This window comes from Trachypithecus francoisi, unplaced genomic scaffold (assembly GCF_009764315.1).
Source record: "Trachypithecus francoisi isolate TF-2019V2 unplaced genomic scaffold, Tfra_2.0 Lachesis_group0, whole genome shotgun sequence".
Lineage (NCBI taxonomy): Eukaryota > Metazoa > Chordata > Mammalia > Primates > Cercopithecidae > Trachypithecus > Trachypithecus francoisi.
The window spans coordinates 195,382,690-195,397,547 of record NW_022681453.1 but is presented as its reverse complement, the minus strand read 5'-3'; the positions used below and the strand labels follow the sequence as shown (position 1 = coordinate 195,397,547).

Below are 14,858 nucleotides of genomic sequence, written 5' to 3'. Positions count from 1 at the left end.
ACTGTAATCCTACAACAGCAGAGATTAGCAGAGGAAGTTAACCAATTAAAAAAAATTTTTTTTTTGGAGACAGAGTCTTGCTCTGTCGCCCAGGCTGTGCAGTGGTGCAATCTCAGCTCACTGCAACCTCTGCCTCCCAGGTTCAAACAATTCTGGTGCCTCAGCCTCCTGAGTAGCTGGGATTACAGGCATGCCCCACCATGCCCAGCTAATTTTTGTATTTTTAATACAGACTGGATTTTGCCATGTTGGCCAGGCTGGTTTCGAACTCCTAACCTCAGGCAATCTGCTCACCTCAGCCTCCCAAAGTGCTGGGACTACAGGCGTGAGCCACCGTGCCCGGCCCTACTTAAAATAACAAATTTCTAGAAAATGGGAAGGCAACGAAATAGAGATAATTGATACAGCAGAAATGAAGGAAAAGAAATCCTTGGAAGGGAAGACTACAGCTGAGGTAGAACTGGAAGGGAATCTGCCTCCTATTTGCCTAGAGAGAGGCTCAATAGAGTCTAGAGTGAGGAAGAGGGGGACCAAAAACAGAACTCGGGGTTTATAAGCCATTAAATCAGAATCACTGACTTACTGGCATTTCTCCCTGAATATGGGTGCAGGTGCACACACGCATATTCTTTAAAGAAACAGATCTAGAGAGAGCCAGGGCAGCTAATGTAAGAGGTGGTGACCCAGAGCAAAGTCCTCTGCAATCGGGCAGTTAGGGATGGCAAAGCACAAAGCCAGGTTTCCATCGGCTGGAACTCAACATCTGTCCATCACCAATACCCTTCTATGTACACAGAGCTTTTTTCCTGGGCCTCATTCTCAAGCCTAAAAGCTAACCCAAGGAACATCAGACATTTGAAATACATCTGCAGGACTAGAGAAACAGTAAGCTATACAAAGAGAAAAAATCATCGATGGCCGGGCGCGGTGGCTCAAGCCTGTAATCCCAGCACTTTGGGAGGCCGAGACGGGCAGATCACGAGGTCAGGAGATCGAGACCATCCTGGCTAACACGGTGAAACCTCATCTCTACTAAAAAATACAAAAAACTAGCCGGGCAAGGTGGCAGGCGCCTGTAGTCCCAGCTACTGGGGAGGCTGAGGCAGGAGAATGGCTTAAACCCGGGGGGCGGAGCTTGCAGTGAGCTGAGATCTGGCCACTGCACTCCAGCCTGGGCGACAGAGCGAGACTCCGTCTCAAAAAAAAAAAAAAACAAAAAAAAAAACATCGCCCTGGAGTTGAAAGATAATTCCGGGTCAGAAAATAACCTAAATGCGTGTATGTATCCTCAGCAAATCTGACAAGAATGTCATTCTATAAAACAAGACACTGTTTTATAAAGTGTAAAACGGGAACACCCAAAAAAGAGAACCCATCTGCCTGTTTCAAGGGGCAGCTGCTACGCAACTCCAGCTGACTACGACTAGCAGGAAACTCAGGCCTGTTCATGCCATACTTTTGCTTTCTCAAGAAAATCCAGAGAGGGCAGGGGTGGATGTTGAGAGATGACTTAATGGGTACAATGTACATTATCTGTGTAGTAGATAACCTAAAAAGCCCTGACTTCGCCACTATGCAATCTATACATGTAACAAAATTACCCTTGCAACCCATAAATGGATCCAAGTGAAAAGAAAAAAAAAAAAAAGAAAATCCAGCAATCCAAATGTTAATAAGAAATCTTCCAACTTAAATATTGGCATTGGATGGACCACAAAAAAACATACACACAGGATTCCTATGGCCTGCAGGCCAGCAGTTTGAAAAGTCTGCAATAGAGAAACTAAAAAACAGTGATGTGACTCCAAAACAATTAGGGATGCAGTATGCTGAATTCTCATTTATTTTGGTCACTAAGGAAGATCTATTCAAGACAATACAATGGTATATACAGGAGAGACATATATAAGGCTCCTTAAAAAGCAGGACACTCAGCTGGCTTAAACTGAGACCTAGATCAGCAATCCTCAAAGTAGAATCTATAAAACTCTGGAGGTATCTGAGACTTTTTTCAGGGAAACTGCAGAGTCACACTATTTTCATTTAAAAAATTAAGGTAAGCTGGGAACGGTGCCTCACGCCTGTAATCCCAGCACTTTGGAAGGCTGAAGGTTGAGGCAGGCGGATCACAAGGTCAGGAGTTCAAGACCTGCTTGGCCAATATGGTAAAACCCTGTCTCTACTAATACAAAAATTAGTCAGGTGTGGTGGCGGGCACCTGTAGTCTCAGCTACTCGGGAGGCTGAGGCAGAAGAATCGCTTGAACCTGGGAGGTGGAGGTTGCAGTGAGCCGAGATTGTGCCACTGCACTCCAGCCTGGATGACACAGGGAGATTCCATCTCCAAAAACAAACAAACAAACAAAAAAAACACCCAAATAAAACAACTGACAGTAGACCGGGCACAGTGGCTCATGTCTGTAATCACGGCACTTTGGGAGGCCAAGTCAGGTGGATCACTTGAGGTCAGGAGTTAGAGACCAGCTTGACCAACATGGTGAAACCCTGTCTCTACCAAAAAGTACAAAATTAGCTGGGAGTGGTGGCGGGCGCCTGTAATCCCAACTACTCGGGAGGCTGAGACAGAAGAATTGCTTGAACCTGGGAGGTGGAGGTTGCAGTGAGTTGTGACTGTGCCACTGCCCTCCAGCCTGGGCAACAAAGCAAGACCCAGTCTCAAAAATTCAACAAATAAATAAAAGGCAGGGGTGCTGTGGGGGCAAAAGGCCAGGTGTGGTGGCTTTATGCCTATCAGCCCAGCACCTTGCAAAGCCAAGGCAGAGTCACTTGAGCCCAGGAGTTTGAGGCTGCAGTGAGCTGTGATTGTGCCCGTACACTCCAGCCTGGGCAACATAGTAAGACCCGGTCTTTAAAAAAAAAAAAAAAAAAAAAAAAAAAAGACGGGGGGCAAAGGACTTACATAGACATTTCTCCAAATATTATATACCAATGACCAATAAGCACATGAAAAGATGTTCAACATCGATAGCCATCAGAGAAATACGAATCCTAACGACAGAGATCCCGCTTCATAGGACGGCCAACACTTGGTTTTTATAATAGTCATCCATTAAGATATATACACACACAATGGAGTATTCGGCCAAAAAAGGAAACGGGATCGACACGTGCTAGAACACGACGGACCTTCGAGACACTATGCTGTGCCAGACAGCCAGACACCAAAGGACAAATACTGTATGGTTCCCCTCGTATGAGATACCAGAGTAATTAAACCCGCAGAGGCAGAAAGAATGGAGGCTGCCTGCGGCTGGGGGAGGGGTGAATGGGGAATTATTGTTTAATGGGCAGTTTCAAGTGTGGAAGATGAGAAAGTTCAGAGATGAATGGTGGTGACAGCTGCACAAAAACATGAATGTACTTCATGTCACGCAACTGTACATTTAAAATGGTTAACATGGCAGATTTTATGTTATGTATCTTTTACAATAAAACCAGAAAAAAAGTAAATCACTTTACACATTAGATACAATAAAATAGTAGCTAAGAGGCTGGGCACAGTGGCTCATGCCTGTAATCCCAGCACTTTGGAAGGCTGAGGCAGGAGGAACACTTGAGCTCAGGATATCAAGACCAGCCTAGTCAACAGAGCAAGACCCCATCTTTGTTCAAAAAAAATTTTTTTAAGTAGCTAATTTAGGAAAACAATAATGAAGGCAGATGTATTATATTAGAAATCAAAGCATATCATTAAGCAGAATTAAACTAAACGTGTGGTACTAACACAGCTACTGATAAAGAGATAGTTAAAAAAACAAAAAGCCCGGGCCAGGTGCCGTGGCTTACGCCTCTAATCTCAACACTTTGGGAAGTGGAGGCAGGTGGATCACTTGAGGTCAGGAGTTCAAAAGCAGTCTGGCCAACAAGGCAAATAAACCTATCTCTACTAAAAATACAAAAATTAGCTGGGTGTGGTGGTGCATAGCCCACTGCAGCCTCCCATTCCTGGGCTGAAGCAATGATCCTGCCCTGGCCTCCTGAAGCACTGACGTAACATGTGTGAGCCACTGCACCCAGTCCACGTGCTATGTAGCTGGTAATTCCAGCTACTCAGGAGGCTGAGACAGGAGAATAGCTTAAACCCGAAGGCAGAGGTTGCAGTGAGCCGAGTTCACGCCACTGCACTCCAGCCTAGGTGACAGAGTGAGACTGCGTCTCAAAAAAAAAAAAAAAATTAAATACATAGCCCCAAATTGCTCTGGAAAATAAACATATGATTAGTGAAATAGTACATATATCCATGTTACTGGATTATTACCAAGTAGTGTGGCTATCAGTGGCAATCAAAGGCAGGGGGAGTTAAGATGCCTACCTCATACAGTACTCAAATTCAAGGTGGATTAAAAAGTTTTTAATGGAGGCCGGGCACGGTGGCTCAAGCCTGTAATCCCAGCACTTTGGGAGGCCGAGACGGGCGGATCACGAGGTCAGGAGATCGAGACCATCCTGGCTAACACGGTGAAACCCCGTCTCTACTAAAAAATACAAAAAACTAGCCGGGCGAGGTGGCGGGCGCCTGTAGTCCCAGCTACTCGGGAGGCTGAGGCAGAAGAATGGCGTGAACCCGGGAGGCGGAGCTTGCAGTGAGCTGAGATCCGGCCACTGCACTCCAGCCTGGGCGACAGAGCGAGACTCCGTCTCAAAAAAAAAAAAAAAGTTTTTAATGGAAAAAACAAACTATAAATGACTAAGAAGAACATATGAGATAAATTCCAAAACAATTAAAACTTCCATGTGATGAAAGACATCATGAAGTTAAAAACAAACTAGACGTTACTTGCAAATACATAAATCACCAAAGAATTAGTGTCCAGAATATAACCAGAACTTCCACAGATCAATTAAAAACCACAATACGCAAAGGAAAGGCACATGCAGTTTACAGAAGATGCCCAACTACAGCAAGCGGAGAACTGCACTTTTGTTAAACCATGGAGTGACAGATGTTTAAAGTTTATTTATTTCTACACAAACAATCTAAATTAAGATCAGTAAGTTACTCAACTGCAGACACAAATTAAAATTGTCTTCATTCGCCTGTTTCTTTTTTTCGGAAACAAGATCTCACTCTTGCCCAGGCTGGAGTTCAGTGGCACGATCAGAGCTCACTGCAGCCTCCAACTCCTGGGCTGAAGCAATTCTCCTGCCCTAGCCTCCTGAAGCGCTGTGGCATACAGGTGTGAGCCACTGCACCCAGTCCCTTTGCTATTTTTTTTTTTTTTTTTTGAGACGGAGTCTGTCTCTGTCGCCCAGGCTGGAGCGCAGTGGCCGGATCTCAGCTCACTGCAACCTCCGCCTCCCAGGTTCAAGCAATTCTCCTGCCTCAGCCTCCCGAGTAGCTGGGATTACAGGCCTGTCCTACCACACCTGGCTAATTTTTTGTATTTTTGGTAGAGACGGAGTTTTACCATGTTGGCGAGGCTGGTCTCGAATTCCTGACCTCAGGTGACCCACCTGCCTTCCAAAGTGCTGGGATTACAGGCATGAGCCACTGCGCCTGGTCTTGCATTTGCTATTTTTTTTTTTTTTTTTGAGATGGAGTCTCGCTCTGTGGCCCAGGCTGGAGTGCAGTGACACAATATTGGCTCCCTGCAAGCTCCGCCTCCCGGGTTCACGCCATTCTCCTGCCTCAGCCTCCGGAGTAGCTGGGACTACAGGCGCCGCCACCTCGCCCGGCTAGTTTTTTGTATTTTTAGTAGACGGGTTTCACTGTGTTAGCCAGGATGGTCTCGATCTCCTGATCTCGTGATCTGCCCACCTCGGCCTCCCAAAGTGCTGGGATTACAAGTGTGAGCCACCGCACCTGGTCTTTTTTTTTTTTTTTGAGACAACAGTCTCACTCTGTCACCCAGGCAGGAGTGCAGTGGTGCAATCTCAGCTCTTTGCAGCGTCCACCTCCCAGACTCGAACAATGCTACTGCCTGAGCCTCCCATGTAGCTGAGACTACAGGCGCCTGCCACCACACCCAGCTTTTTTTTTTTTTTTTTTTTGTACTTTTTGTAGAGAGGGGTTTTGCCATATTGGCCAGGCTGGTCTCAAACTCCCAGGCTCAAGCGATTTGCCTGCCTCGAACTCCCAAAGTACCGAGATTACAGGTGTGAGCCCCTGCAACTGGCCTGCTTGCTCTTTCTTAATTCTAATTTTATGAGGAATTTGAATATCTCAGTTTTATAGAAAGTGACTATACAATTTCTGCCATCTGTTGGAAACAACTCTCGACACTCTTCAGCTCTGGTTAACTCTAAAATTTCTGTTGAAACCCACTTCAGCTAAACGTTCCTACTACACTCGATATTTTGCTGCTTCACAGCAAGTGTTCTTCCGAGGCAGCCGGGACTCATTTGAGGAAATATATCCCCATGCTTTTTATTTTATTTTGAAGGAAAAATCCAAGTTAGTTAAAGACCCGCATGTATAATACTGGATGAAAAATAAAAATAAATAATAAACCTTAACTTGAACAGTTGAGCTGTTCATAAAACTGTCCTCCCATCACTGAACTAGACTGCTTGTAGCACCACGTAAATGGCAGTTCCCTTCTCCCAATTAAATCTGCATTCCTGGGCTGGGCACAGGGTGCAAAACATGAGATAGTTAAAAAATAAAAAGCCCAAAATTGCTCTGGAAAATAAGCATATGATTTGTGAAGCAGTATATACATTAGTGTGGCTGGATCATCACCAAGTAGTGTGGCTATAAATGGCAATTGGGGCAAAGTGCTGACTCACGCCTGTGATCCCAGCATTTTGCGAGGATGAGGCAGGAGTATGAACTCCTGCAGGAGTTTCACCACATTGGCCAGGCTGGTCTTGAACTCTTGACCTCAGATGATCCGCCCGCCTCTATGCCCTCTCTCTACACAGAATAAATATACGGAGGACGGGTACGATGGCTCACGCCTGTAATCCCAGCACTTTAGGAGGTCAAGGCGGGTGGATCATCTGAGGTCAAGAGTTCGAGACCAGCCTGGCCAACGTGGCGAAACTCCTGCAGGATGAACTCCTGAACTCAGGAGTTCAAGACCAGCCTGGGTAATATAGTGAGACCCTATCTCTACAAAAAACTAAAAAAATTAGGCTGGCATAGTGGTGTGTGCCTGTGATCCCTGCTACTCAGGAGGCTGAGGTGGGAGGATGGCTTGAGCCCAGGAGGTGGAGGGTACAGTGAGCCGAGTTCGCTCCTCAGCATTCCAGCCTAGGCGACTGAGTGAGACCCTGTCTCGAAAATAAAATAACATAAAATAAATTTGCACTTTCTGCCTCAATATTTTGAAAATTTTCAAATCTACAGAAATTGCAAAAATAGTATGATAAACCCCCATTCAACCTGCATTTAGATTCATGAAGTTTTTAAATTGCCACATGGTCTTTCGTGTGTGTGTATTTTCTGAACCATCTGAAAGTTGCATGATCATAACCCTTCACCAAATCCTTAAGTGTACACCTCATAAGAGATGCTGTCCTTATCTCCTGATCTTGATATACAACGATCAAGTTCCACAAAATTAACAACGATATATTACCTATCATATCAATGATAAAAATTTCACCCACTATCCCCATAATGTCTTTAATAGCAATCTTTGTCCTAATCCATGTTCTAATCCAGGGTCATGCACTGCATTTAGCTGTCATTCTCTTTTAACCTCCCTTTAAACTAGAACGATTCCTAAGGCTTTGCCTCCATGACATTGACATTTTTGAGGTACTAACAACTACGTTTTATAGAATTTCAACTTGGATTTTTGTCTTCTCACAATTAGATTCAGGCTATGCCTTACACTCATCCTGTCAGGAGGCCACAGTGTTTGTCTGTTCCATGGATAACGTTAATTGTGATCACTCCATTACCACGACAACAGGCTTCTCAACTGTATCCTTTACCCTTTGTAATTAATAAGCAATCTGTAAGGTGATATTTTCAGACTATATGAGTCTTCAGTTCTCCATCAAATTTTCAAGGAGGCGTTTTGGCATCCATTTGTGATTCTTGCCTGGATCAATTTTTACGATAGTCGCAAACAGAAAGGAAATTTAGACATTCTAAGGCTGATTCTTCCCTACTATAGGATTCTTTTTTGAGAAATCCAAATGTAAAACACACCTGTCTCCATCACACTAATTCACTTTCAAATACTTCATTTTTTAAAGCTATTTCATATATGTGCTTTCTTACAACCTTCCTTCTATACATTAAGAATACATAAAGTAAATGAGTAGATTCACTTTATGTGTTATGTGTTAACAAAGTTAATTTTATAAATTATCAATGGACAATACTGAACATTTAAAAAATTTTACTTAAAACAGTCTCAAAAGTCATAATATAATCAGGGATAAATATTAGTTTCTTAGGGCTGCCATAGAAACGTACCACAAATTGAGTGACTTGAAAATACAGAAATTTATGGTCTCACAGTTCTGGCTAGAAGTCCAAAATAAAGGTGTCAGCAGGGCCATGACACTTTTGAAACTTGTAGGGGATCCTTCCTTGCCTCTTCCTTGCTTCTGACGCTGTGCTGATAACCTTAGACATTCCTTGGCTTGTAAACACATCACTCCAGTCCTCCAGACTTGCGTGGTACTCTGTGTCTTTACATCATCTTCCCTCTGTGCGTTTCTGTCTCTGTGTCCAAATTTCTCCTTTTTATAAGGAAACCAGTCATAATGGATTAGGGCCCATTCTAATGACCTTATTTTAACTTCATTACTGAAAAAAATTGAAAGTGACCTACACAAACGGAGAAATACACTATTTTCATGGATACAAGGACTCTATTGTTTGGATGTCAATTCTCCCCAAATTGTTCTATGAAGTTCAATGCAACCCCAATCAAACTCCTAACAGGCTGTTAGTAGAAACTGGTAAGTTGATTTAAAAATTTAAATAGGTGGCTCAGGCCTGTAATTCCAGCACTTTAGGAGGCTGAGACGGGAGGACTGCTTAAGGTGAGCTGTTCAAGACCAGCCTGGGCAACATAGCAAAACCCTGTCTCTACAAAGAATAAATATACAGAGGAAGGGCACGATGGCTCATCCCTGTAATGGGAGGTCGAGGTGGACGGATCATCTGAGGTCAAGAGTTCGAGACCAGCCTGGCCATTGTGGTAAAACTCCTGTCTCTATTAAAAATACAAAAATCAGCCACGCATGGTGGTACATGCCTGTATTCGTAGCTACTCAGGAGGCTGAGGAAGAAGAACTACTTGAACCTGGGAGGCAGAGGATGCAGTGAGCTGAGATCACGCCACTGCATTCCAGCCTGGGTGACAGAGCAAGGTTCTGTCTCAAAAAGAAAAAAAAAGATTTACTCTAAATTCACAGAAATTAAGACAGTGTGACACTAATATTACAATCAACAGATCAATGAAACAGAATAGACCCACATTATATTTTTTAAAAAGTCTTTTCAACAAAAGGTACAGGAATAACTGATACCCATATGGGAAAAAGTTAACCTCAACCTCCTCTTATACAATATTCAAAATTAATTTGAAATGGATCAAAGACCTAAACATAAAAGCTAAAACTGGCCGGGCGTAGTGGCTCACACCTGCACTTTGGGAGGCTGAGGCGGGCAGATCATGAGGTCAGGACTTCAAGACCATCCTGGTCAACATGGCGAAACCCCATCTCTACTAAAAATAAAAAAATTACCCTGGCATGGTGGTACATGCCTGTAGTCCCAGCTACTCGGGAGGCTGAGGGAAGAGAATCGCTTAAACCCGGGAGGTGGAGGTTGCAGTGAGCCAAGATAGCGCCACTGTGCTCCAGCCTGGGCGACACAACAAAATTCTGTCTCAACAACAACAACAAAAAAAGGTAAAACTATAAATCTTTCAGAAAAAAACATAGCAATATCTTAGCCTGAGGGTAGCAAAAGGTTTCTCAGGCCATAAAAAGCAGTAAACTATAAAAGGAAAAGTTTAGAAGACTTCATGAAAATTAAGAATTTCAGTTCATCAAAACAATTAAGAATACCTGGCAAAGTACCAGTATTCAAAATATATAAAGAATGTCTGCAACTGAATAATATAAACAATTTAGGGGCAAAAGAATTAAACAGACACTTTACAATGGAAGACAGCAAAACTGCCAATAAGCACATGAAAAAGAACACTATCATTAGTCACCTGGAAATTGAAATTAAAACAGGATACTACTATCAATAATAAACAACAACTGGAATGGTTAAATTTTAAAAGACAGATAACACAAAAAGTTGGTAAGATGTACAGAAACCAGAACTTGTATGCTGTTGATAGGATTACAAAATGACACAACCACTTTCAAAAAAGATCTGGTAGTTTCTTCTTTTTTTTTTTTTTTGAGATGGAGTCTCGTTCCGTCACCAAGGCTAGAGTGCAGTTGCGCGATCTCGGCTCACTGCAACCTCCGCCTCCTGGGTTCAAGCAATTCTCTGCCTCAGCCTCCCAAGTAGCTGGGATTACAGATGCCTGCCACCACGCCCAGCTAATTTTTATATTTTGAGTAGAGATGGGGTTTCAGCATCTTGGCCAGGCTGGTCTTGAACTCCTGACCTCGTGATCCACCCGCCTTGGCCTCCCAAAGTGCTGGGATTATAGGCGTGAGCCACTGTGCCTGGCCGGTAGTTTCTTAGAAAACCAAACGTGTACCTACTCTATGTTGCATAATTCCAGCTCCTCAGTATTTACCGAAAAAAACCCTGAAAACATCAGGCCACACATACTCACACACAAAAAAACTTGTGCAAGAATCTTCTCAGCAACTTTATTCATAATATCCAAAACTGCAAGCAACTGAGGCATTATCGGTGGAGAATGGCCAATAATATACAGCATCGTCAACAGCAGAATAATACTTAAAAAACGACTACCTAGGCCGGGCGCGCTGGCTCACGCCTGTAATCCCAGCACTTTGGGAGGCCGAAGAGGGTGGATCACCTGAGGTCAGGAGTTTGAACCCAGCCTGGGCAACATGATGAAACCTCGTCTCTACTAAAAATACAAAAATTAGCTGGGCATGGTGTTGCGTGCCTGTAATCCCAGCTACTCAGGAGGCTGAGGCAGGAGACGGAGGCTGCCGTGAGCCGAGATCCTATCACTGCACTCCAGACTGGGTGATGAAGCGAGAGTATGTCTCAGAAAAGGAAAAAAAAAAAAAATTGAACCTTATGATGAATAACCCCCAAAGAGATATGCTAAAGTCCTAACTCCCAGTAACTAAGAATGTGCTCTTATTGGAAACAGGTTGTTGCAGATATAATGGAGTTCATACAAAGAGTAGAGGGCCTTCAATCCAATAGAACTAGTGTTCCAGTAAGAAATCAGAGACACACAGAGGAGACGGCCATGTAAAGACAGACACACCGGGAAGCTCCATGTGCTAATGGAGGCAGAGACCGGAGTGACTCAGCTGCAAACCAGAACACCATGGATTGCAGCCACACTGGAAGCTAAGGAGAAGGGCACAGAACAGATTCTCTCCTAGAACCTTCAATGTACATGTCCCTGCTCTCTGCTGGCATCTTGGGTTTGGAGTTCTCGTCTTCAGAACTGAAAGAGAATAAACTTCTGCTAAGTTTGTGGTACTTTGTTACGGTAGCCCTAGGAAATAAAAAGAATTCCATTTATATGAAGTTCCAGAACAGAAAAAACTCATCCATGGTGGATAAAAACTAAAACAGGCCGGACGTGGTGGCTCACACTTGTAATCCCAGCACTTTTGGACGCCGAGGCAGGCGGATCACGAGGTCAAGAGATTAAGACCATCCTGACCAACACAGTAAAACTCTGTCTCTACTAACAATACAAAAATTAGCTGGCCATGGTGCCGCATGCCTGTAATTCCAGCAACTCGGGAGGCTGAGGCAGGAGAACGCCCACAATTAAAAAAAAAACCTGACTAAATGACAGGCAAAGTTGTGGCTTTTCTAGGTTTTGGGAGAAAAACAGAAACAAAAAGAATGAATGAGCAAAGGATTTGAATAGATATTTCATATTTCTCCAAAGATGATATACAAATGGCCAATAAATGCATGCAAAGATGCTCGCCATCCTTAGTCATTGGGGACATGCAAATAAAAACTACAATGGGATAGTATCTCATATCCATTACGATGGCTACTATCAAAACCCAGAAAATAGCAAGTGTTGACGAAGGTGCAGAGAAACTGGACACCCATGCACTGTTGGTGGGAATGTAAAACGGCACAGTCACTGTGGAAAACAGTATGGTGGTTTCCAAAACCAATTACACATAGAATTACCATATGATCTAGAAATTCCAATTACCATACGATCTAGAATAGAAAACAGGCCCCTGAACAGACATTTGTACACCCAAGTTCACACCAGCATTATTTCTAATAGCCAAGAGTGGAAGCAACCAAAGTGACCACTGACAGATGAATAGGTTTCTTTTAATGTAGCATATACATACACTGGAATATTATTCAGCCTCAAAAGGAAGGGAATCCTGTCACATGCGATATGGATGAACCTGGAAAACATTATGCTAGGTAAAACAGACCAGACACAAAAGGACAAATACCTATGAAAATTCCACTTACAGGAGGTACCTAGAGCAGTTGCGTTCACAGAAATGGAAAGGAGAGCGGTGGTTGACAGGGATAGGGGGAGGGAGGAACCATAAGCTTAATGGGTATGGAAATTCAGTTCGGGAGGATTAAAAAGATCTGGAGATGGGACGGTGGTGATGGATGCACAGCGGTGTGAATGGAGGTGACGCCACTGAACCATATCATTGCAAATGGTTAAAATTTTCCTCCCTTCTTTCTACTCAAAAAGAAAAGCATTTTTAAGTGGTTAAAATGGTAGTCTGGTTATATTTTACCACAATTTTTAAAAACAGAGTTAAGATACCAGTTCACATGTACTAGGATGGCATGGAAAATAACAAGTGTTGGTGAGGGAGTGAAGAAATTGGAAATTTCATACTCTGCAAATGGAAATGTAAAATGGTACAGCTACTGTAGAAAACAAATGTAGCAGTTCCTCAAAAAGCTAAACATAGAATTACCATAGGATCCAGCAATTCTTAGATATGTAGACAAAATAACAGAAAACAGGTATTCAAACAAATATGTGTACACAGATGTTCGTATTGCCAGTATTCAAATAACGAAAAGGTGAAAAAACCAACGTCCATCCAATGGATAAACAAAATGTAACAAATATATCCATAAAACAAATCATTATTCAGCCCGAAAATGAAGTACTGATCCATGCCACACTGTGCATGAACCTCAGAAACACGCTAAGTGAAATAAGCTAGACACACAAGATCCTATATTGTGTAAGTCTCTTATATGAAATACCTAGAATTGCCAGATTCATAGAGACAGAAAGTGGAATAGAAGGTGCCAGGGGCTACGGGGAAAGGTGAAATGGGCAGTCAGTGCTTCACAGTTACAGTTTATCTGAAAAATTTTGGAAACAGTGGTGATGCTTACATTGTGAATGTAATTAATTCTATTGAATTGTACTTAAAAATGGTTAAAATGTCAGTTTGTTATATATATTTTGGACAATAGTTTAAAAATTAATAATGCAATATACCAAAAACCACTCAATTGCACACTTTTAAAAATTTTATTGGATTTATGTTACCCAGACTGGTCTCAACTCCCGGTTCAAGCGATCCTCCCGCCTCCGCCTCCCAAGGCTAGCATTACAGCTGTGAGCCATCGCGCCCGGCCACACCGCACACTTCTAGTAGGGAACTGTCCGGTATGTGAGTATTTCAATCAAGTTGTTTTCCTTAAACTATTGTTTAAAAATGGTAAAACGAGGCCGGGCGCGGTGGCTCAAGCCTGTAATCCCAGCACTTTGGGAGGCCGAGACGGGCGGATCACGAGGTCAGGAGATCGAGACCATCCTGACTAACACGGTGAAACCCCGTCTCTACTAAAAAATACAAAAAAACTAGCCGGGCGAGGTGGCGGGCGCCTGTAGTCCCAGCTACTCGGGAGGCTGAGGCAGGAGAATGGCGTGAACCCGGGAGGCGGAGCTTGCAGTGAGCTGAGATCCGGCCACTGCACTCCAGCCTGGGCGACAGAGCGAGACTCCGTCTCAAAAAAAAAAAAAAAATGGTAAAACGGCAATTTTGGTTTTTTACCACAATAAAATACATACATGTTTAAAAGGCAGGTACACATATAACTGTGACCAAAAACAATTTTTAAAAAAGACCTGTACACGAGAGAGCACAAACACCATGTCCTGCGCCCGGACAGGAGCCACTGCACGGCTTATCGCTCACACTAGCGGAGGAAAGAGTCAAGGTTCAGTTTGGGGCTCCTGAGTCCACCGGGTGTAGGGGTTAGTGATAAAAAAGCGATTTTAGACTCGTTGCATGATTTTTTTTTTTTTTTTTGGTGGGAGGGGACGGAGTCTCCCTCTGTGGCCCGGGCTGGAGTGCAGTGGCGCGATCTGGGCTCACTGCAAGCTCCGCCTCCCGGGTTCCCGCCATTCTCCTGCCTCAGCCTCCCGACCAGCTGGGACTACAGGCGCCGCCACCACGCCCGGCTAATTTTTGTATTTTTAGTAGAGACGGGGTTTCTCCGTGTTGGCCAGGATGGTCTCGATCGGCTCGTTGCATGATTACGAGAATAAAGAATTACGTGAATGGAGATGTACAGATAAGTAAATCAGAGGCCGGGGGCGAGGGCTCACGCCTGTAATCCCAGCACTTTGGGAGGCTGAGGCGGGCGGATCCCTTGAGGTCAGGAGTTCGAGACCAGTCTGGCCAACATGGTGAAAATCCGTCTCCACGAAAATACAGAAATTCCGGGCGCGATGGTGCGCTCCTGTAGTCCCAGGTACTCGGGAGTCT

The 14,858-nt window shown here is 43.7% G+C and overlaps 1 protein-coding gene across 1 annotated transcript in view; it reads right to left on the bottom strand.

Annotated features, from left to right (window-relative positions):
- Positions 1-14,858, bottom strand: part of RNF168 (ring finger protein 168) — a 37,698-nt gene that overhangs the window by 21,619 nt on the left and 1,221 nt on the right. The gene's annotated exons all lie outside the window — the stretch shown is intronic.